Below are 22,463 nucleotides of genomic sequence, written 5' to 3'. Positions count from 1 at the left end.
CTATTTAATTATGGGGCTGACGAACAAGGAAAAAAATAGTCACATGAGGATTTCAAGCCCGAGATTGCTTCAGTTGACTGTGGAAGTGACACTGGTTATGTAACAAGATCTTTAGGGTGGAAAAGTCACGTTTGATCTTGGTCTAAGGGTCTGACCATCTCTACAAAACACCACCCCTTCTGGGAGTGACAGTGGGACAATGATGCGCCCTTCCATCCCGCAAGCAAACAGGAAAGGAGAAAGGCCTGGCCTCCGGTGGCATTGTAGGAACCACTTGTTGGCTGTTTCTCATTCATTTCACAAAATGACACAAGAGGCCAAAGAGATGGAGGTAGATTTTTTTTTCTCAACTGTCTTCCTTCCTGTTAAAAAAAACCCTCCCAAGCTCAGCCCCTCCCCTCCCTTTCCTCCCCCCTCCCCCCACCACAAACCCACTTCCTCCCCAGTCCTGGCCCACCCACTGTCACTCCATTTCTCCCCGTCCCTTCTGCTCCTCCCCCACAGCTGCCAGCTCGGGGTCATGCCCAGGCAGCCAGATACTGGCCAAGAGTCTTACCTCACGCGGCAGCTCTGGGCAGAGCTGGCAGCACCGCAGGGTCACCTTGGGAGAAGGCAGCAGTGACATGGGATGGTGGCCCCAGAGGAAAGCCAGTGCCAGCCTGGTCTTGCAATCACTTCAAATGCGGCATATTCGAGCCTTTCCTAATCCTGCGTGAAGAGCTGCCACTCAGGGCGCACACGAAAGGGGTCACCTCTCTCTTTAGAGAAGTTCAACCATCTGCTCAGACTGAGACAGCGACCGGGTGGCAGTTTGCAGGATGCAGGCTCAAGTGTGCCTGAGTCCAGATCCCCTCTGACCACAATGGCATTTATTTACCTTGACTCGTTCCCACCTGCTGAATGGGAAAGATTCTCGAACGAGAAGCCCTTCAGAGGGGAAGCTGGTTGCCAGGAGCCAGGGCCAGGTTGAGACTGCTCCAGAAGCCCCAGGGACCTATAATTGGTCATCTGCAGGGTAGCCTGCTCTTTCTCAAGGCAGCTGTTGCCGAGTCTCCTGGGAGCCAGGCCTCTGGGCCCACATCCTAGTTGCTTTAGTGGTAGTAGGGCCAAGGTCACAGGCACACGCCTAACTTTAGCTGGCATTTCTCAAGTGCAGTCCACTGGTGTGGGTGAAAATTATTTAGCCCAACCGTCTAATTTTTCAAATAAACAACCCATAAAATCATCTGCCGTACAGATGGCTGTCAAGGGTTATAGACATATTTAAAATAGTTTCTATTTGCAACAGGGGAGACCTAATGTTCCAGCGAATCTCAACCCACAAAAGGCCAAATTCCAATTCTACTCCCTTCTCCCTGAAATGGTATCCTGGGAGATGGTAGCTGTGAATTACTCCCAAACAAGTCAGGGCCACACAGCCCTGGGGTAGGCCTGGCAGACAACCCTGGGTGCTTGCAAAACTTTAGCCTTAGTGCAGGAGACAGGGCACACACTCCTGCACGCAAAAAATAGGCATAGAACCAGGAGGTGGTGGCACACACCTTTAATCCCAGCACTTGAGAGGCAGAGCCAGGTGGATCTCTGAGTTCAAGGCCAGCCTGGTCTACATAGAGAGTTCCAAGATAGCCAAGGCTAGGCAGAGAAACCCTGTTTCAAAAAAACACACAAACCATGCCGGGCGTTGGTGGCGCACGCCTTTAATCCCAGCACTCGGGAGGCAGAGCCAGGCGGATCTCTGTGAGTTCGAGGCCAGCCTGGGCTACCAAGTGAGCTCCAGGAAAGGCGCAAAGCTACACAGAGAAACCCTGTCTCAAAAAAACCAAAAAAAAAAAAAAAAAAAAAAAAACACACAAACCAACAAACAAAAAATAGGCATAGAAACACGTGCCTAAGATACAGCTCAGATGCTGACAAGGTTGCAGAGATGTGAAGAGAGAGAGGGACCGTGGGAGTTTAAACAAGAAACAAGATTCTGAAAGAGGGAAGCCCAAAGCTCAGAGCTGAAGAGCTGAGTCTAGGTGAAGATGAGTAAGTCTGCATGTAGACCCAGCCCCCAGCACTACAGTGTGTTTGGAGTGCCCTGGGATGAATCCGGGGAAGGCCTGGAGTGGAGACCAGTGGCATCCTGTGGCCAAAACTATTTGACTGGGGTCATTCTGTCATTTCGTTAACTCATCAACATTGATTGAGCTTCTTCTACAAGAGGCTGGCAATGGTAAAGGCACCTGCTGAAATACAACATGGGCTTGTAGTCTTACCTTCAAAGGACTTCTGCTGGCCCCAGACTGCTAAGGAGACAGAAAAACAAAGAGATGCCTACAGTGTCCTGTAATAAAGATTCTGATAGAAAGCTCAGCGGTCACAGGAAGTGGCCAAGTTCAAAAGGGTGACAGGGACGGCAGCACCTGAGTTACTGCAAAAGCAAATAGAAAATGGAAAGTGAAAGAAAGGGGAAAGGATGTTTGAGAAGAGGAGACTGCAGAGGAATTAGGAGGAGAGAGCACCCTGTGGGCTGTGAGGGTCTGGTGTTACAGTGGGTGAAGATACAAGTAGGTTCACATTTGAATTTGAACATAAAACTTAGGATGCAGTGAGAGGCATCTTGGGGATGAACAGAGTTTCTGTTTTGTTTTTATTTGGGGGGCAGGGGGGGGGAAAGGGTCTCACTAAGAGGCCCAGGCTGGCCTGGAACTCTCAGCAGTCCTCCTGCCTCAGCCTCTCAAGTGCTAGGATTCCAAGGTGTGGACCAACATGTCTGGCTAGGATGAAAGTTCTTGGTCAGAGAGATGATGAAATCAGCGCCTGATTCCGCAACAGTAGTCTGAATCTACTGTAGGGTAAGGAGGAAGAGCAGCTTTTGTGTAGAATGTGATACCCTCCCCAATCCTACCCTCTCACCTCTCACCCTGCCCACTCCCAACAGTCCTCTTTCCTCTTGGGTTAGTCAGTATACATGCCAAGAATATCGTGAAGGCTGCGCAATTCTGCTTTCACTGAAGAATACCATGAGCCTGGTGCAGCTCCTACATACAACTCTCTACAGTTTTATCCAAAGTGTCCTTCAAAGATACCAGAGGACTGAAATGACTGGCTAGACGATGCTACCAAAGTCTTTCTTTTTCTTCTTTGCCTTTTCTTTTTCCTTTTCTTCCTGGTGCTGGGGGGTGAACCCAGGGTCTTATGTATTCTAGGCAAGCTTTCCACCTTCGAGCTGTTGAGTTCTAGCCCATCTAAACCCTTATACTCCTTCCTATCTGCCATTCCAAAACCCCAGGAGAATGTTGGGCACGCAACACTATATTCATGATCATCTTGCTATTAGCCTAAAATAGTCTAGGTAGGTGAGGTGAATGAACAGACAATGGACAAATCCACTGTAGTGGATTTAATTTCATAGCCATACCCTGATGCCACAGTCTCCCTTGTCAACTGCTATAGATCTCTGCTATGAGAGCTTTTACCTAGTTCAAGTTGTTTTCATTTAATAGGGTTTAAATGTCGTCTGGTTCCTAATGCACAGTAGATGTAGGGTGCAGAGCAACTTTTAAATGGATCCATCCCTTTCCAAATAGAAAATGGAACTGTCCCAGTTCATTACAAATCAGCACTGGAGATTATTTATTGAGTGCCTGATTATGTAATCAGATTTTGGCATAGGGGCGGAGAATAAAGTTCAAAAGAAAGAAGGTGTCCGTCCTGGCCGTGGTCAAGCTGGCTGGGTCTCTGCATGCTGGTGGTGCCTGACTCTTCTGGGAGACATGAGCAGATGTCATTCACCCATAGGGTACCAGCAGACCAGGGCAACAATGCCACTCCAGTCTAGTGAACCAGTGAGTTTAACTGGAGTTGCTTACGGCTTAACTGGGCTTCTTAGAGGAACTTGGACAACTTACAGACAGCTACACCACCAAGGAAAAGCCTGTCTTCACCCCAGCCATTATTAACTACGTATATTTCCTTGGGGAGGGAAGGGATCTCGTGTGTGCTACCTCATGAAATGCTCCTCTCACTTCTTTATGCTAACAATCTGAGGGTCCTGTGGGTGAGGGTCCCATGATGGTAGTCATAACTACCCCGATTCATAAGCACAATAGCCATGCCAATGCCCAGAGGACAGAGTTCCCCAACTACTAGTCTCTGTGAGTCCTCTGCCCTTGAGCCTGGAGGCTAACCTGACATGTTAGCTATGCCCCACCTCCCCAAGTCCAGGGATTTGTGGTCCTTTTCCCAAGGTGAGCGTAAATCTCCACCTGAGTGTGACCGCCATCAGTGTCCCACACCCAGCAACAACAGTCTAACTTTAGAAGGTGAGAAGTCACTTCAGCGTTTTGCACACCTAGCCCAAACTCACACTGCAGTTGGTGACAAGAGCTGAATCCCATCTCTGGGTTCTCTCACACTGGCTCCCTCTTGTCTTGCTAATTCACCATAAATTGGGAGCCACCAAAGTTCAAAACAAAGCTGAACCCTGTATTGGGCCTTGAGCCCTGAGTCACAGTTGAACAGTGGCTTCTTTCTTTCCATGTTAGCTGGGTTTTTCCTCCCCTGTGGCCCAAACAAGAATCAACTTTGTGACAATAATTCATTCAGCGCTGCCTTGGAGCAGGCACTGGGTTGGGAGGTGACAAGTTCTGCAGTGACCCAGGTGTGTCTTCCGCTGACAGAATGCTGGGGTGGGGGAGGCCAGTGAGCCCAGCAAGCAGAGGACCCGATTTCATTTACTTGCAGAGGTCAGCAAAGGAATCCCATAGAAGGAAGGCTTTCCAAATGTTTAAAACGCCTAGGTGTAGGAGAAGACTCTCTGGAGGTAAGAGGGAGCGAGTGAGACCTGGAAATGAGCTCCCTGAGAGCCACACCGACTGGACTGGGACCTGTGTCACGATCTAAAATTGAGTGTAGTTTGGGAAAGGAGCTCCTCCTTGAGTGTGGGGCTGTGCTGCAGGGTGGCCAACCCTGCTTACTGACCTTAGTGTCTCTGTCAGCTCTGCTCAGTCCTTTATGCTCATCTCAAACTTGTACCTAAAACTTGCTCTCTTCAGCGGTACTTTTTGTGCCTTGTAGGGGATTCTGGGGTCTCCAGGTCAAATTCTTTTTTCCTCTCTCTTTTAGTTTTTCCAAATGTTCCGATTTGCTGCTGGCTAAATATATTTTTAAAGCACTTTTTATTCTCTGTTGGGGATTTTGCAAATTTTAAAACATTAGCTCTGACATAACCAGGGAGAAAACACACACAATTCTGTTACTCAACAATACAAGGCAAAACAGAACTAAATGCCAAAAACCCACACCAGGCAGGAAATGGTTAAGGAATGTAGGGGGAAGGATATTGCCCTGGGCTGGAGGTTAGACCTTAAGAGAAGTTAGAGAGGCAAGTGATTGAAGTGGTTACTCCAAAAGGAGTTTGCAGCTGGAGACAACAAAATAAAAGGTTTAGCAGTCCGGAGTGTGCGGCTTGCGGCCTCCATCACAAACCCACCATGGGATGCAAGAGTCAGAACCCACCACACCCGGGAGATTCAGGAAGATGCCATGGGGCACCTACCTCCGCCAAGCTACTGGGCCTGTCTTAGTCAGCTGAAGCAATCAATGGTTAAGGAACCTCTCAGGATAATGAGGATGATGATCCAGTTACAGAGGGTAATCACTCTGTATGGTATTGACGGGAGTCAATCATTCTTAAAACAACCCTTGAGGTAAAAGCATCATTATCCTCAGTTCTAGGTGAGAAAAATAAATAAATAAAACATATAGATGCTAAAACAAAAACAAAAACAAAAAACACCAAGCGTGCCCATTGTGTGTAAATCAGAAGTGTCTCATGGGTTGGACTCATCTGCCTCAGAGACCTTCCTTCCAAGCAAAGCTGCCAACAGAGGTAGAATTCAAATCACAGGCAGAATTGAACATGCTCTTGTAGTTGTGGTAAAAAGAGAAACAGATGAAAAAATTTTTTTGGTATTTTGAGAGAAAATCCATTTTAATAACATATTTGCTTTCTCCAAATACCTCAAAAATATCACTTAAACATATAATCAGTATAAAAACTTTTCATTTCACTTTGTTTTTTTCATGTGAACTCTTCCAAATTCATCTGTATATTTTTAAACCTACAGCATATTTCAATTCAAATGCTAAATCTGTAACAAAAATACTTAATCTGTATTTATATTTCACATAATTTATGGCTGCAAAAGTATTCACATACCTGATTTATTCCAAACACACTTCAAAGTTTTCCAATTTCTAGGGTGAGTACCAAAAATAGTTTTCTCTCTTAATATCCACATCCATAGTGTTCAGTCTAGCTGCTTTATTTTAGCACTGACTTTAAAGTAAAACCCCATGGATTTCAAAATTGTCTAAGTGATTTGTTAACTTCGTGGGTCTCTGTACTATTGTTCATGTATTTTTTTTTTCTTTAGTTTAGCACACAGATGGCAGGCTATCTTAGCTCACCGTTCCAGGCTACAGTCTATCATACACGTTATCATGTTTAGTTTCCCCCTTTTCCTCCCACACTGCCCTTTCCTGGACCCCTCCCTTCTCTGTCTGGTTCCTTTTCTTAGCTCAGGTGGGTGCCCCCTCTGCCTCCCATCAACCTCTGTTCCCCACTTCCCTTACTTCGGACGCTCTCCTCATCACCTGCCTAGTTTTATAACCCCCACACACATATAAACACACTCTCATGTGCATTTCTCATTTTAAATATAGATTCCACACGTCCTGGTTTTGTCTCTGTCGCTGTGATGAAACCCCTGACAAAAAGCGACTTAACCGGGCTTATCTTAGCTCACAGTTCCAGGCTAGTCTATCGCTGAGGGGTTGCCATGACAACAGGGACCCAAGCATCTGGCTTGTCACATCCACAATCAGGAGCAGAGAGAAATGAACACTTGCATGCTCACTGCCTGGCTTGATTCTGCCACTCACGTATAATCCTGAACCCAACCCCCGGGGAATGGGGCTGCCAGTCTTAGGTGGGTCTTTCCACACCAGTTAACACATTTGAGACCACACAGAACTGCCCAGAGACCAGCCTGATCTAGACAATCCCTCACTGAGACTCTTCTTAAGTGATTCTCAACCGTGTCCAGCTGACAATGAAAACAAGCCAGCCCGGCACATACTCGGGAAAACAGGAGAGATTTGGCTTCCTGTCAACTCAGTATCAACATAAAATTCAAAAAGGTCTTTCATAAAACAAAATTACTAATGTCTACTTTATATTCTTTAGTAACTAAAGAATTAATTAGCATAACACTCTTGATTACAATGAAAATCTGCCCACTAAGTGACTGATTCATACTGTTTAAAAAATCAGATTTCCGGCCGGGCGGTGGTGGCGCACGCCTTTAATCCCAGCACTCGGGAGGCAGAGCCAGGCGGATCTCTGTGAGTTCGAGGCCAGCCAGGGCTACCAAGTGAGTTCCAGGAAAAGGCGCAAAGCTACACAGAGAAACCCTGTCTCGAAAAAAAACCAAAAAAAAAAAAAATCAGATTTCCACATAATTTTTATGCCTACCAAGCTAGATCGCAGATAAGCTTTGCTTTGCTCAGAGCCTCAAGTTAGCTTACAGGGTCACAACAAGAAATTTAAATCACCCTTCAGTTATTGAATATTTTGCTTCAAGAATATTTTAAGTAAGAACTAAAAGTGAAATCTTTTCAAAAATTCTCCACCATTCTGCCAATGCTTTTCTGCCCCCAGGTAGGTGCCCACTCTGGCTTCTTGTCACCTGCCTCCCATCACCCTCTCCATCCCCACCTCCCTTAAAACCTCTTCTTCTCCCTCATCATCGCCTCCTTAGATTTATGACCAACACACACACATTGAATGTCGGCAGAGAGCACAGAAAACTGTCTTCTGTTTCCACATTCCACAAGAGGATGAGTCAGAGAATGTGCACACCTTTAAGATAGCTTTAAGAACTACACCCACGAGCTCGCTCGGAAGCATCTTCAAAATACATCGTTTAAGTGGAACAAGGAGCAGGGTGTTAGTGGAGCACACCTTTAATCTTAGCACCCAGGAGATAGAGGCAGGTGGATTTTTGTGAGTTTGAGCCAGCCTGGTGTTCATAGTGAGTTCTAGGCCAACCTGGGCTGCACAGTGAGTTCTGAGATAGCCCATGCTGCACAGTGAGACCCTGTCTCAAAAACGAACAAACAAATAAAAGAGAAGGAGCAAAGCATCAGGCAAAGGATGAACTTCTTGTTTTGAAACTGCACTGAGTTCAGGGAGGCATGGTGGGACACCCCCATCTATGGGACACCCCAGCTCCAGCTCTCCATGGGATACCCCAGTCTGTAGGACACCCCAGTTCATGGGACACCCCAATCCCATCTCTCCGAGGCAGAGGCAGGAGAGTTGGAGGCCTGTGAGGTTTCATAAACTTAGCTTCTTGAGAAGCTCGAAGAGACCCTGCCTCAAAAGCCAAGGGCCAAGCCAGGCAGTGGTGGTGCAAGCCTTTAATCCCAGCACTCGGGAGGCAGAGGCAGGCGGATCTCTGTGAGTTTGAGGCCAGCCTGGTCTACAGAGCAAGATCCAGGACAGGCACCAAAACTACACAGAGAAACTCTCTAGGGAGAAAAAAAAAAAAGCCAAGGGCCAGGGGTGTAAAGCACTTGTCTGGGATGTGAGAGGTCCTGGCCTGAGCCCTGAAACCAAGCAAGCAAACATCACAGGCAACCCAGTCCTTATCTGTCATGAGAGCCCTTCATTGTGACAGAAGTTATACTTGTCTTCTCTGGCAAAGGACTTTGACAGATGTAAAATTCGCAGGTGTCTATATAAATGAATTCAATATTCTACATAATGACAGTACTTTAAAGAAAATAGCTTTGAAAGTCCTGTGAGATGAATCTACTCCAAATATCAGTTGGTTGTGCTCCTCACATCATGTGACTTCCTCCGTAACTGAAGAAAGTCCTTAACAAACAGGATTTTGAATGGATCATATTTCGATGCTCTTAGGAAGACTTTGCATTCAAGGGCAATTGTTTGGTTGATTAATTGAAGAACTTCTGGTTTTTCCCCCTCCGGAAAAAGCTGTACATATTTAAGATTTGAGAAATGCTGTGACATGATTACCAAATAAAACCAAGTATTTCACATCCACCACCTCAGGTACCCTTTAAAGAGTGGTGGGAATACTTAAGATCTAATACACTATACATTAACAGTAATTAATACATTCTTATTTTATCATTTTGGGGACTGGGGACTGAATCCCAGGCATTGCTCTTTCAAGGCAAGCACTCTACCACTGAGGAAAACCCCCAATCCCAGAATCATTTTTTTCACAGTGGCTCTCCTGATCTCCACACTGTGAACTAGACCTTCATCTTATAAAGAAAAGGCAGTGGACTTCCATCAGCATCTCCCCATTTCCAGGGCTCCCCATCTCTAGGGACTACCATGCTACTTTAACTCCTGAGCTGCCACATGTAAGTGAGATGGTACAGCATTTGTTCTAGACTGTCTAGCTTATCTCATTTAGCATGGTGTCTTCCAGGTTTATCCATGTTGTAGGAAATGGATTTCCTTCTTTATCAGGCTGAATCATATAGATATAAACTTATATCTTTATATATCTGTCTATCTCACATTTTCTTTATCCATTCACCCACCAGCAGGCCTTAGGCTGTTTTTGTATCTCAGCTATTGTAAACTGTGCTGGAATGAGTAGAGTCTAAATATCTCTTCAAGGTACTGATTTCATCTCCTTTGGATCGATACCCAGAAGTAGGATTGTTGGACCATATGGTAGTTCTGCTTTCAATTTTTTTTTTTTTGAGGAACTTCCAAAACTGTTTCCCTAATGACTGTGCTGAGCGTATACTAGTTGTTAAACGTCCTTCGGATCTTCTGCTTGTACCTTCCCAATAGAATTTCCATGATGAAGATGGTAATGTCTTTGGCTACTTCTCCATCTAAAAGTGGTTCTCTTGGGTGTGAAAATTCAACTCATTTTAACAGGCCAACATTATGAGCTAGGTCCTGGTAAGAATGTTTAAAAATATTTATTGAACATTTAATTCCAATTTCAGGTAATTAATACGGATTCTCGTATCACTGTTAAGAGAAAGGTTATTTTTTAAATTTCTGTCTTTTCACTGGAAGTGTCTAAGAAAGTCTCATGTAGTCCAGGCTGGCCTCAACTCCTGATCCTCCTCAATCTCATGTAGTCCAGGCTGGCCTCCACTCCTGATCCTCCTCAGTCTCATGTAGTCCAGGCTGGCCTCCACTCCTGATCATCCTCAGTCTCATGTAGTCCAGGCTGGCCTCCACTCCTGATCATCCTCAGTCTCATGTAGTCCAGGCTGGCCTCCACTCCTGATCATCCTCAGTCTCATGTAGTCCAGGCTGGCCTCCACTCCTGATCCTCCTCAGTCTCATGTAGTCCAGGCTGGTCTTCACTCCTGATCCTCCTCAGTCTCATGTAGTCCAGGCTGGCCTCCACTCCTGATCCTCCTCAGTCTCATGTAGTCCAGGCTGGCCTCCACTCCTGATCCTCCTCAGTCTCATGTAGTCCAGGCTGGCCTCCACTCCTGATCCTCCTGCCTCCGCTACTCAGGAGCTAGGATTGCAGTTGCACACTAGCCCACTCTAAGTTGGTTTTGGCTTCTGCTATAACAGAATACAACAGACTAAGTAATTTATAAAGATTTTTCCTCATAGTTTTGGAAGCTGAGGAATCGAAGAGCATATCTTTCTCGCTGTGTTATAACAGGCGAAGGCTTTATGAATAGAGGAAGCTAGCTGGTGAGACAGACAGTGTGAACAAGAGAGTGTTGACAATATCAGGGGGACCCTCCTCCCCTTCAGTCAGCAGGACCCTCCTCCCCTGTCAGTCAGCAGGACCCTCCTCCCTGTCAGTCAGCAGGACCCTTCTCCCTGTCAGTCAGCAGGACCCTCCTCCTGTCAGTCAGCAGGACCCTCCTCTGTCAGTCAGCAGGACCCTCCTCCTCTGTCAGTCAGCAGGACCCTCCTCCCCTGTCAGTCAGCAGGACCCTCCTCCTGTCAGTCAGCAGGACCCTCCTCCCCTGTCAGTCAGCAGGACCCTCCTCCTCACTGTCAGTCAGCAGGACCCTCCTCCTGTCAGTCAGCAGGACCCTCCTCCCCTGTCAGTCAGCAGGACCCTCCTCCCCTGTCAGTCAGCAGGACCCTCCTCCCCTGTCAGTCAGCAGGACCCTCCTCCCTGTCAGTCAGCAGGACCCTCCCCCTGTCAGTCAGCAGGACCCTCCTCCCTGTCAGTCAGCAGGACCCTCCTCTGTTAGTCAGCAGGACCCTCCTCCCCTGTCAGTCAGCAGGACCCTCCTCCCCGTCAGTCAGCAGGACCCTCCCCCTGTCAGTCAGCAGGACCCTCCTCCCCATCAGTCAGCAGGACCCTCCTCCCTGTCAGTCAGCAGGACCATCCTCCTGTCAGTCAGCAGGACCCTCCTCCCCTGTCAGTCAGCAGGACCCTCCTCCTGTCAGTCAGCAGGACCCTCCTCCCCTGTCAGTCAGCAGGACCCTCCTCCCCTGGTAGTCAGCAGGACCCTCCTCCTGTCAGTCAGCAGGACCCTCCTCCCCTGTCAGTCAGCAGGACCCTCCTCCCCATCAGTCAGCAGGACCCTCCTCCCTGTCAGTCAGCAGGACCCTCCTCACCTGTCAGTCAGCAGGACCATTTTCACCTGTCAGTCAGCAGGACCCTCCTCCCCTGTCAGTCAGCAGGACCATCCTCCCCTGTCAGTCAGCAGGACCCTCCTCACCTGTCAGTCAGCAGGACCCTCCTCCCTGTCAGTCAGCAGGACCCTCCTCCCTGTCAGTCAGCAGGGCCATCCTCCTGTCAGTCAGCAGGACCCTCCTCCCCTGTCAGTCAGCAGAACCCTCCTCCCCTGTCAGTCAGCAGGACCCTCCTCCCTGTCAGTCAGCAGGACCATCCTCCCTGTCACTGTCAGTCAGCAGGACCCTCCTCCCTGTCAGGCAGCAGGACCCTCCTCCTCTGTCAGTCAGCAGGACCCTCCTCCTGTCAGTCAGCAGGACCCTCCTCCCTGTCAGTCAGCAGGACCCTCCTCACCTGTCAGTCAGCAGGACCCTCCTCCTGTCAGTCAGCAGGACCCTCCTCCCTGTCAGTCAGCAGGACCCTCCTCCCTGTCAGTCAGCAGGACCATTTTCACCTGTCAGTCAGCAGGACCATCCTCCTGTCAGTCAGCAGGACCCTCCTCCCTGTCAGTCAGCAGGACCCTCCTCCCCATCAGTCAGCAGGACCCTCCTCCTGTCAGTCAGCAGGACCATCCTCCTGTCAGTCAGCAGGACCCTCCTCCCCATCAGTCAGCAGGACCCTCCTCCTGTCAGTCAGCAGGACCATCCTCCCCTGTCAGTCAGCAGGACCCTCCTCCCCTGTCAGTCAGCAGGACCCTCCTCCCCTGTCAGTCAGCAGGACCCTCCTCCTGTCAGTCAGCAGGACCCTCCTCCTGTCAGTCAGCAGGACCCTCCTCACCTGTCACTGTCAGTCAGCAGGACCCTCCTCCCCTGTCAGTCAGCAGGACCATTTTCACCTGTCAGTCAGCAAGACCCTCCTCCTGTCAGTCAGCAGGACCCTCCTCCCCTGTCAGTCAGCAGGACCCTCCTCCTGTCAGTCAGCAGGACCATTTTCACCTGTCAGTCAGCAGGACCATCCTCCTGTCAGTCAGCAGGACCCTCCTCCCTGTCAGTCAGCAGGACCCTCCTCCCCTGTCAGTCAGCAGGACCCTCCTCCTGTCAGTCAGCAGGACCCTCCTCCTGTCAGTCAGCAGGACCCTCCTCCTGTCAGTCAGCCAGACCCTCCTCCCCTGTCAGTCAGCAGGACCCTCCTCCCCTGTCATTCAGCAGGACCCTCCTCCTGTCAGTCAGCAGGACCCTCCTCCCCATCAGTCAGCAGGACCCTCCTCCTGTCAGTCAGCAGGACCATCCTCCCCTGTCAGTCAGCAGGACCCTCCTCCTGTCAGTCAGCAGGACCCTCCTCCCCTGTCAGTCAGCAGGACCCTCCTCCTGTCAGTCAGCAGGACCCTCCTCCTGTCAGTCAGCAGGACCCTCCTCCCCTGTCAGTCAGCAGGACCCTCCTCCTGTCAGTCAGCAGGACCCTCCTCACCTGTTCCTCCTCTGTGAGAGCAGGCAACAGGATGACAGAAGCTTGCATGGTAAGGGGATAATATCTCTATTTAATCATGGCTTCCACCATACAGATTTCGACTGTCTGACTCTTCCAGAGAGAGAGGAAGAGGGAGAGACTAGGAGGAGGGATGGAAGAAGGGAGAGGAGCCATTTTGCCTTTATAACAGATCAACACACAAGATAACTATCTTACTATTGTGACAGTCTCAGAGGTCTTCCCAATACCATCTCTGCAGCATTAAATATCATCATGAATTTTTTTAGGGGGGTGGTGCCCTCACTTGTACCACTGTGCTCTGTATAGAGGACAGAAGACACATTACAGGAATTCCATGTAAGTCCCAGGGATCAAATACGATTGTCATGACTTAGAAAAAAAGACTTCTTTTGAATTATGTCTATGTGTGTATAGCTATATGCATGTGACTGTAGATATCCTTGGAGGCCAGAAGAGGGTGTCAGAAGCCCTGGAGCTGGAGTTACACTTGGTTGTGAGTTGTCCAATGTGGTTGCTGGGAACTGAACTAGAGTCCTCTGGAAGAACAATAAGCGCTCTTAACTACTGAACCACCTCCCGCAATATGAGATTTGACAGTACGTCAACCCACACACTACTAGCTTTTGCATCCATATTGATTTCTGTGTAGGTAGTCGTCCTTCATTTTAAACATTATAATTTTTCATGATTACTTTTAACTAGTACCATAACTTATTATATCATATTTTAAATTAAAATACTTCAGTTTTTTAAACCAATTGAGTTATGCAGATATACCTATAACTTGCAATACTGCATCAAATATTCAGATAAACATACTAAAGTGTTATGCTGACGTGTAAAAACATTACTCAAGTCATTAATGACAGTTAAAGTGTGTTTATATGTAACACCAAGTCTATCCAGGTACCTAGCACATGCTGCCATTTCTAACACTTTCCACAGTCTGATGAATGAGAAAATGATTTGAGTTTAAGGGTCGGCAAGATGGCTCAGCATGTGAAGGAGCTCGGCACCAATCCCACCACTGTGAGTTCAACCCCCGAAATCCATAATTCAAGAGAGAACTCACTCCTAAAAGCTGTCCTCTGGCCTTCACATGTGCACGTGGCATGTGCATGCCCCACCCAATCCCAAATTAATAAATAATAAAAATTATAACTAAAATTTAATAAAATTTACAGGCAGGCATGGTGATACACACTTGTACTTGAAGGTTGAAGCAAGAGTTTAAAGCTGCAGGGCGGTGGTGGCGGTGGTGGCGCACGCCTTTGATTCCAGCCCTCAGGAGGCAGAGCCAGGCAGATCTCTATGAGTTCGAGGCCAGCCTGGTCTACAGAGCGAGATCCAGGACAGGAACCAAACTACACAGAGAAACCCTGTCTCAAAAAACAAAAAAAGAAAAACAAAAATAAACAAACAAGCAAAAAAGAGTTTAAAGCTACCCTGGGTGATGTAATGAGTTCCAAGACAATCTAAGATACAGAAAAATCTCTGTATCACCAGGCAGTGGTAGTGCACACCTTTAATCCCAGCACTCAGGAGGCAGAGGCAGGCAGATCTCTGTGAGTTCCAGGGCAGCCTGGTCTACAGAGGGAGTTCCAGGGCAGCCAGGGCTACACAGAGAAACACAAAGAAAAGAAAAAAAAATCTCTGTATCAAAATTAATTGATTAATTAAATTGAAGATTCACTTGGGCTAATTACATTTCACATGCTCAGTGGCCACGTTTGGTTGGAGGCTACTTACTTAGGCAACAGACAACGCAAGCCTAGACTGTCTCTCAGCAGCAGACTCAGAGCCATGATTCAAATCCAGTTCCCAAGTCCAGAATGTCTTCCTCAGCTCCTGCTGGGTCTCAGGAAAGGAGCCTTGGATTCTAGGAGACATTTCCATGGCCCTCTGGGTTTAAGGCCTCGAGACTGGGGTTCAGAGAACTACAGGGCGAGGATAGAAAGTGTACCCACACCCTTTACTTCATAGTTACTTTAGCGCCTCTGCAGAAGAATGTGGTAAGCAGGCTGCTCCAGAGCCTCTCCTAAGGCCACAGGGTTCTGTTCTCTCAAAGACCAGCAAAGTCTGCCCATTCTGTCTTGTTGGAACTAAAATGTTGCGCAGCCTTCCAAGCTCAGGAAACTGTTCCGCTTCCAGCTTCCAGGGGTATCTTTGCCCAATCGCCTAGATTGCACGTTGAGAAGCTTTGTTTAGTCACAAGGCAGCTCTTCTTAGTACACTCCCCCTTCTCTAGTACATACTCTGCCTCACAAGTGCCTCTGGAGCAGGCCTGACGGGAATGGGAGATTCTAAAGAGACACTTGGTTTCTCAGTCGGACTACAAGATTGTTAAAACAATCGACCCCAGAGAAATGGGAACTTCCCCAGGAATCTCATGCTGGGAAAAGAAGCCGGTACCAGCCTGAGTGGGAACCTGTCTCCCAGAGAGAGTTCTAACTTGTCAGCCCACCTTACAGGATAAGATGAAGCCCAGACAATGATGGGTCCGTGGTGGGCGGAGCCATACCTTGGTCTCACTTAGGACCAGAAGATGGACTGGGGGGTGGGTATGGGGGGGGGGGGTTACTGGATCTTTCTGTTCCTCTTGTCAATGTAGCCACATTGAATAAATACCCCCTTTTGCTTCTCACTTTGAATCTGGCTCTCTTAACTGTCTTATTGGGAACAGTTGACTGATCTGATTTGGGTCACAGGTTGTGACGGCGCTGTGCCTTCCAAATGCTGATGTTTTCCTCTTAATTTCAGCAAGCCTATTATGTCCACCTGGATTTCCCCTGTGGTCTGAAAAGTACGTCCAGGCAGAGCGCCAGGGTACTGGACGGGTCCCTCACTTCTGTCCCTGTGCTGTGTGTTGCCCAATGAAAATGACTGGTCCCTGTGTTTTCCCCAGGTCGTTGTTTACTGGTGAGCGTTTGCATCTGGAAGTCTCCATAGCGGTCACTGTCTGCACTGCTCAAACGGAGTCAACACAGACGCTCTGCTGACACCTTACTCTCTTCCCTGCCCCCACAAATGTCTCTCCCTTCCTAGTCTGTGCTTTTTTTCTCCCCAGAAGTCCACAGAACCGAACTTCCCTTGTCTTTGTTTAGCGACCCATCTGTCCCTCCAGCCTTTCCTCTGCGCCTGCCACTTCCTCTGCACATTTTCTGTGGTGCGTTTCCTCCAGGGAGGCACTGGAGACTGTCTTCCGGTATCCCACTCTTTTCTTGTGGGGATTCCTCCTCTGAGGGTTGGCAGTCTGTCTTCTGTCTGGATCAGATGTAGGCGGCAAAGGATCCTTCCCTCTCTGGTTTCCCTCTTTGACAGAACCCAGATGCCAATTCGAGCTCACCATTTCAAAAATAGAGGACCTGACTTTTTTCTCTCCAAAATCTAAAATTGCATATATATATATATATATATATATATATATATATATACATATATATATATAATTATTATTATTATTATTCCCTACACACAAACTATGTAAACAGTAGAATAATACCCATCCACTCAGCACCCGGATAGAAAACCATGTGAAGCATTACTGCGTTTATTTCCCTTCCTACTTTTCTCACAGGTAGTGACCAGTTTATTGACGTCAGTGTGTTTTAAGTGTTACTTATTGCTGTCATTAGTGTGTATGTGTCAGAGGACGAGCCTGTGGAGTTCAGTTCTCTCCTCCACCTTTACTCCGGCCCCAGGGATCAAGCTCAAGCTGTGTGTAACAAGCACCTTACTTACCCACTGAACCATTTCATTAGATATGAGTTCTCATAAAGAGTGTGTGTGTGTGTGTGTGTGTGTGTGTGTGTGTGTGTGTGTATGTGTGTGTGTGTGTTGTGTTTACAGTTTGGGGACATGGAATATAAGGTTTTCTGTGTATGAGTTTGTATATATATATATATACACACACACACACATATATACTTAGAGTTTCCATGTATTCATAAACAATACATAATTCTTTACATATTTTAACTCCATTCATTAATGAATCCAGGATTATCACTTTTATGAAGCCCTGTGCCTGGAGAAAGAACACACACACACACACACACACACACACACACACACACACACACACACACACAGACATTCATCAGAATTCATTTCCCAGAGGCTAAGTATCTGGAGTGTGGCTGTGTGAGGAAAACAGAGGCAGTTCACTGTTGTTTCAATGTTTAGCCTTGGTCTTTGCAGGGAAAAGCAGCTGTGGCTGCCGCTGCAGCACGTGTTTGCCACGTGTTTTTGTTTCCTGGCCATTCTATGTAGTCCTTCTATTCTGGAGGAATAGAAGGGCTACATGGAAGAAGGAACAGTGTAACTGCCTCTGATGTAACCACAGCATCATTACTGAACCTCAAGATTACGTGCCCATCTTGAGTCAGACCCTGTGCCTAGTGTTTTCTAAAGCATTGTGTCTGGTTCCCAAAACAATCTGAGGTAAGTGTGCTTGTCCCTGCCCTTGAGATAGAGAAGCTGGGGTTTCATAGACTATAACTGTATCTTCCTCCTGAAGGCCAGACCCTCTTCCCAGTCTTAGTGAGTGCCGACATGTTAAGCCCAGCATGTACAAAATTTCTCTCTTTCTTTGTTCTCCTCACTCTGAATTCTTCCCAGTGAACAGCTGCAGACTTAAACCTTGTTTTAGTTTACTTCCAATCACTGTAAGAAAGACCATGACCTAAAGCAACCTGGGAAGGAAAGGGTTTATTTGGCTTACGCATCCAGATCACTGTCCATCATTGAAGGAATCAAATCAGGAACTTAAGCAGGTCAGGAACCTGGAGGCAGGAACTGAAGCAGAGACCATGGCTTGCTCCCCATGGCTTGCTCAGCCTGCTTCTTATATAACCCAGGACCACCAGCCCAGGGATATCACTGCCCATGGTGGGTTGTCTCCCTACCCCCAATCATTAACCAAGAATATGCCCCACAGACATACCCATAGGCCTAGTCAATGAAGGCATTTTCTCAACCCAAGTCCCCTCTTCCCAGATGACCCAAGAAGGTTGTGTCAAGGTGACAAGAATTCACAGTGCAAGCCTCTTAGATCCAGGGGGTAATCTGGGACTGCCCTGCTCCAAATTCTTCACTAGTTCCTCTGTGCCCAAACAGCTATGTAAAAAGTCCTCACCTTGGCACCCCAAGTTCCTTTCCACTCCTTTAATAAACCTGGCTTTATTGCCTACTCTCTCAAACCCCAGCCAGCTGCTCACACCCCGTCTCAGCTGCCTGCTCCTGCTCTTCCTCTTGCTGTTCACATCTGCTCACCCGTTGACATCTGCTTACCCATTGACATCCCACAGACTGGCCAGGCTTTCTCTATCACTCGCTTTTCGACCTTCAGTCAGAATATTCCTCTTGGTCTTCCAGCCCTGACCGAATTTGTGTGCGTCCCTGTGACCCTCTGTGCTTGCCTTTCCCAACCCCATGAAAAGGTAAACTCTCCGACAATGAGCTGTTTCCTCCTCCCCTTTGCTCCTCCTAAGGAAGAAACAGGAGGAAACAGAGCTGTCTGAGATCTTTGAATTGATGTAGCACTTCCCCTCCTCAGAGCACCAGACTCAAACAATTCATGTTGAGATATGGAGTTCAGCCTGGGCACAGAAGAGAATTGCACCTTGCACGAGCTTAAGGCCATGCTCCTCTTCATCCTGCATCCTTGACCCGGAGAAGCTGAGAAAGACAATTGCTGTAATTCAGTGTGCGAGAGTAAGACAAGGTCCTGGGACAAGGGCGTAGCTAATCAAGACTCTGGGAAGCTGTTTGATTTTACACAGCTTTGCCTGAAACTGGAAGACAGTGTTCGATGGGCAGGTAAGACATTGTACTCGCTCTGTAGAGGCATTGTGAAGCCTTTCATAGTTCCAAGTGGAAGGTGGTTGGGGATAAACACAAGGCAGATGACAGAGTATGCGTTGTGTCGTGGACACACACTTGTGTACATATGGTATGTCCACAGTGGCTCTTGGCCTGTGAAGGGTGTATGCTATCTTATTCCTGACTTTCAGCCCACTGGCACAGGAGGTATCGGGGGTTGTCATGGGCTTTAGGGTCCCCTCCACACAGTTCTACTGAGCACTCAGTCACCCAAGAACCCCAAGGCACATGAGAGGCCATACACTTTGCTTCTGTCATGATTTTTTTCCTGAAAGAGAAAGAAGCTTGTATTAGTATAATTTTCTCCTTTGCTCTGGCCTGTCAGCCTGGTCCAGTCATCTTCTTTCCCCAATTTAATATACATGTCATCACCTCCCTTTAAAAGTAAAGTCCAGTCCGCCAGCTCCAATGCCCTTAAAAACCGTTAACTCAACACAGCTAACCATGGACTCCACTTTGCTTCCTTTCTCTTCCCCCTCTGACATCCCTCCTTCCCCCCGAAACAGAACTGGCTCAGCTTCTGCCCTTTTGGTAAAGGGTCCGATTCACTTGATTACTGTTCAAAACCTTGGCATCATTTGTAATTCTTCTGATTTGATAGTTCCCAGCCCTACAGACCTAGCGTGTGTGTGTGTGTGTGTGTGTGTGTGTGTGTGTGTGTGTGTGTACACACACTAAGCCCATTATCTTATCCATACGTACACATGCTGGCCTAGCACTCTACAGCTCAGCTACATCCCTGGCCCTTTGTTACTCAAGCTCTTACCAAGCTGACCTTTGAACTTACTGTTTGTCTTGATTTGGGTTTTTTGGTTGGTCGTGGTGCTATTGAATCCGGGCCTTGCACATGCTTGGCAAGTGGTCTACCACTGGTCTATAGGCCTGGCCCTCAAATCCCTTCTTTAATCAGAACTTTCTAGCATTTCTTTGGTTGCAGCCTCCAACATCTATCGATTCTCAAAGCCAAGTTTAGCTTACACTCATCACTTAGGAATTGGGGAAAGGGTTGAGTTGGGAGAGTTATTATCTTTCCAAAACACAGTTTGCCTCTTCTACCTTATGATTTTAGCTGCTTCTGGGGAGCTAGGGATGATAGCATGAAAAACCCTATGGCTGCACATGTACACACTGCTCAGCACCACTCAGTCCAGCCCTTGCTTCATGGACACATTGCAATCACCTCCAACCGATTCCTTTGGCTTCTACTTCCCCTACCTGCTGTTCTGAAAACACTGCTTCTGACCTGGCACCTTCCACCAAATATTCTTCAGCTCCTCCTCGCTGATCTCAGGTCAAGTCTAAGATCGACGCTGTAATCAGGTATCTCCTAGTGTCTGCTGCAAACCTGGCCACCCCGGCAGCTTCCTCACTCTCTCCCTTCTCAGTCCACATACTCCGACTCTCTGCCCAGGACAGTAAGTGGTGCCCTCTGTGCTCCATTTAGTCTGTGTCCTCTCCCAAGCCTCTGCCTCCAGCCTAGGTCTCTTTCCACCCAGACTTCACTGTCCAACTACTTACTACATGTCTTACAGATTTAAAGTGTCCAGCCATATGTCACCACCCCAAACCCAATCGCATCCACTCAATCTAGACACCTGGGGGTCATCCTTTCCTATCTGTTCCCAACCCCTGTGCACATCCGGTAAACCATCAAGTCATCTCATGTATTTTGTGATATATATATCTTACTTCCGTATCTTGGGAGCAGACACAGTTTCCCACGCCTTTTCTTCTGGTCTCCTGGGTCCCACTTTGCTCTGTGTAATCAGTTCCTCCTCTACATTGCCAACAATGTGGTTTTTCTAGAATACAACTCTAGATCCCCTCACAGGCTCCCCTCCTGCCACCTGCAAAGTGTAGAATAGTGTCCCCCGGGTTCCTGAACCACCTCTTCTTTGGGTTCCAGAACCTTCCCTCTCCTACTCACCTGGGAGCTATGGATTCTAAACACCTCTTCTGTGTCTACTATTGTCTCGACAATATTTACCACTATCATGAGGTTCGGGGTTTCGTTTTTACCCTTGATTCTCCCCGCTTGTGACTTTTCCTGGGAACTTGATTTCTATGCATCCCAGATAGAGAGGGTAATATGAGAATGAAGAAATGATTTCATGAAAGTTTAAGGTAGTAAACCGGTCAGTTTAATTGGGGTTACTTCCAGGGTCATGGGCACCTGGCAGGTGGCTATACCACTCTATGGCTTGGCACTCAAATAGTGTCTTGAAGGAGATGCTATCTCTTCTAGATCTAACCTCCTCTAGAACAAATGCACCCTTAGGGCAGAGACCACAATGCTTTCCTAAAAGACACGCACACTGGAGGCCTTTAGTAAGTTTGCTTTGTTCATACATAGGTCAACCATCCTGGGAGTCGTGGGAGGTAGGAATTCAGTGCCAGGACCTGAACAGCAAAGTCTGCCCTATCTATCGGCTTGCCTGTTGGTTCAGATGTTGTGCAAACCTCCTTAGTTTCCATAGCTGGGCTTTAAGTGACGTGAGTTTTCACCTCTGTTGATGAATCTTGTCTCATCCACTGATGTACTCCAAACAGCCGACAGGCAGAGCATGTTGTATGTGATCAATGGATAATTTTGAATGAATGAAAACATTGACCACCATTTCTAAGCAGGAGCAAAGGTCTAGGGTAGCCAACATCCAGGCCGTCTTGTTGCCATCTTTCGCCAAAGCTTCTGCTCAGCATCAACACTCAGTCTCAACATTGAGTCTTGGATGAGAAAGACAGACAACACCATGTTCCTACAATTAAAAATACACTGAGGCAGGTGACTCGTGCCTGTAATTCTAGAACTCAGGAGGCTGAAGCAGTAGGATTGCTGAGAGTTTAAGAGCTATAGAGTCAGTTTCAGAAGAGCTGGGCCTGTGGAGTGAGACCCTGCCAGAAAAAAAAAATGTTCCTGATGTGACAGAAATAACCAAGGGGCACAGAGGAGTCACATTGGTGAGAGAGGCCATAAGACAAGCTCCACCTCATTTATTCCCTTTCTGTTGGGTTCTTCACATTAGGGGCCTGACACACAGGAAGTAGGATATGTATGATGAAGATTACATTTATACATACTTCCCCCTCTTTCTTTCTTTCTTTCTTTCTTTCTTTCTTTCTTTCTTTCTTTCTTTCTTTCTTTCTTTCTTTCTTGCTTGCTTGCTTGCTTGCTTGCTTGCTTGCTTGCTTGCTTTCTCTTTTGTTTCAATAAGGCCTTGCTGCATAGTCCAGGCAGCCTCAACTCTCCAACCTCCCTGCCTCAGCCTCCTAAACAGTAGGATTTTAGGAATGCACCACTGCACTGGATTCATACATTTTGTGGTCGGTGATGGTGAGGGTTTCTTTGTTTGCCTTTTGTCATTGGTTTTGAGACAGGGTCTCACTATGTAGCTCTGGCTGGCCTGGACTTGCTATGTAGTCCAGTCTGTGTTGGAACTCACAGAG

Source organism: Peromyscus maniculatus, chromosome 11, assembly GCF_049852395.1.
Source record: "Peromyscus maniculatus bairdii isolate BWxNUB_F1_BW_parent chromosome 11, HU_Pman_BW_mat_3.1, whole genome shotgun sequence".
NCBI classification, from domain to species: domain Eukaryota; kingdom Metazoa; phylum Chordata; class Mammalia; order Rodentia; family Cricetidae; genus Peromyscus; species Peromyscus maniculatus.
This window is presented reverse-complemented; position numbering follows the sequence as displayed.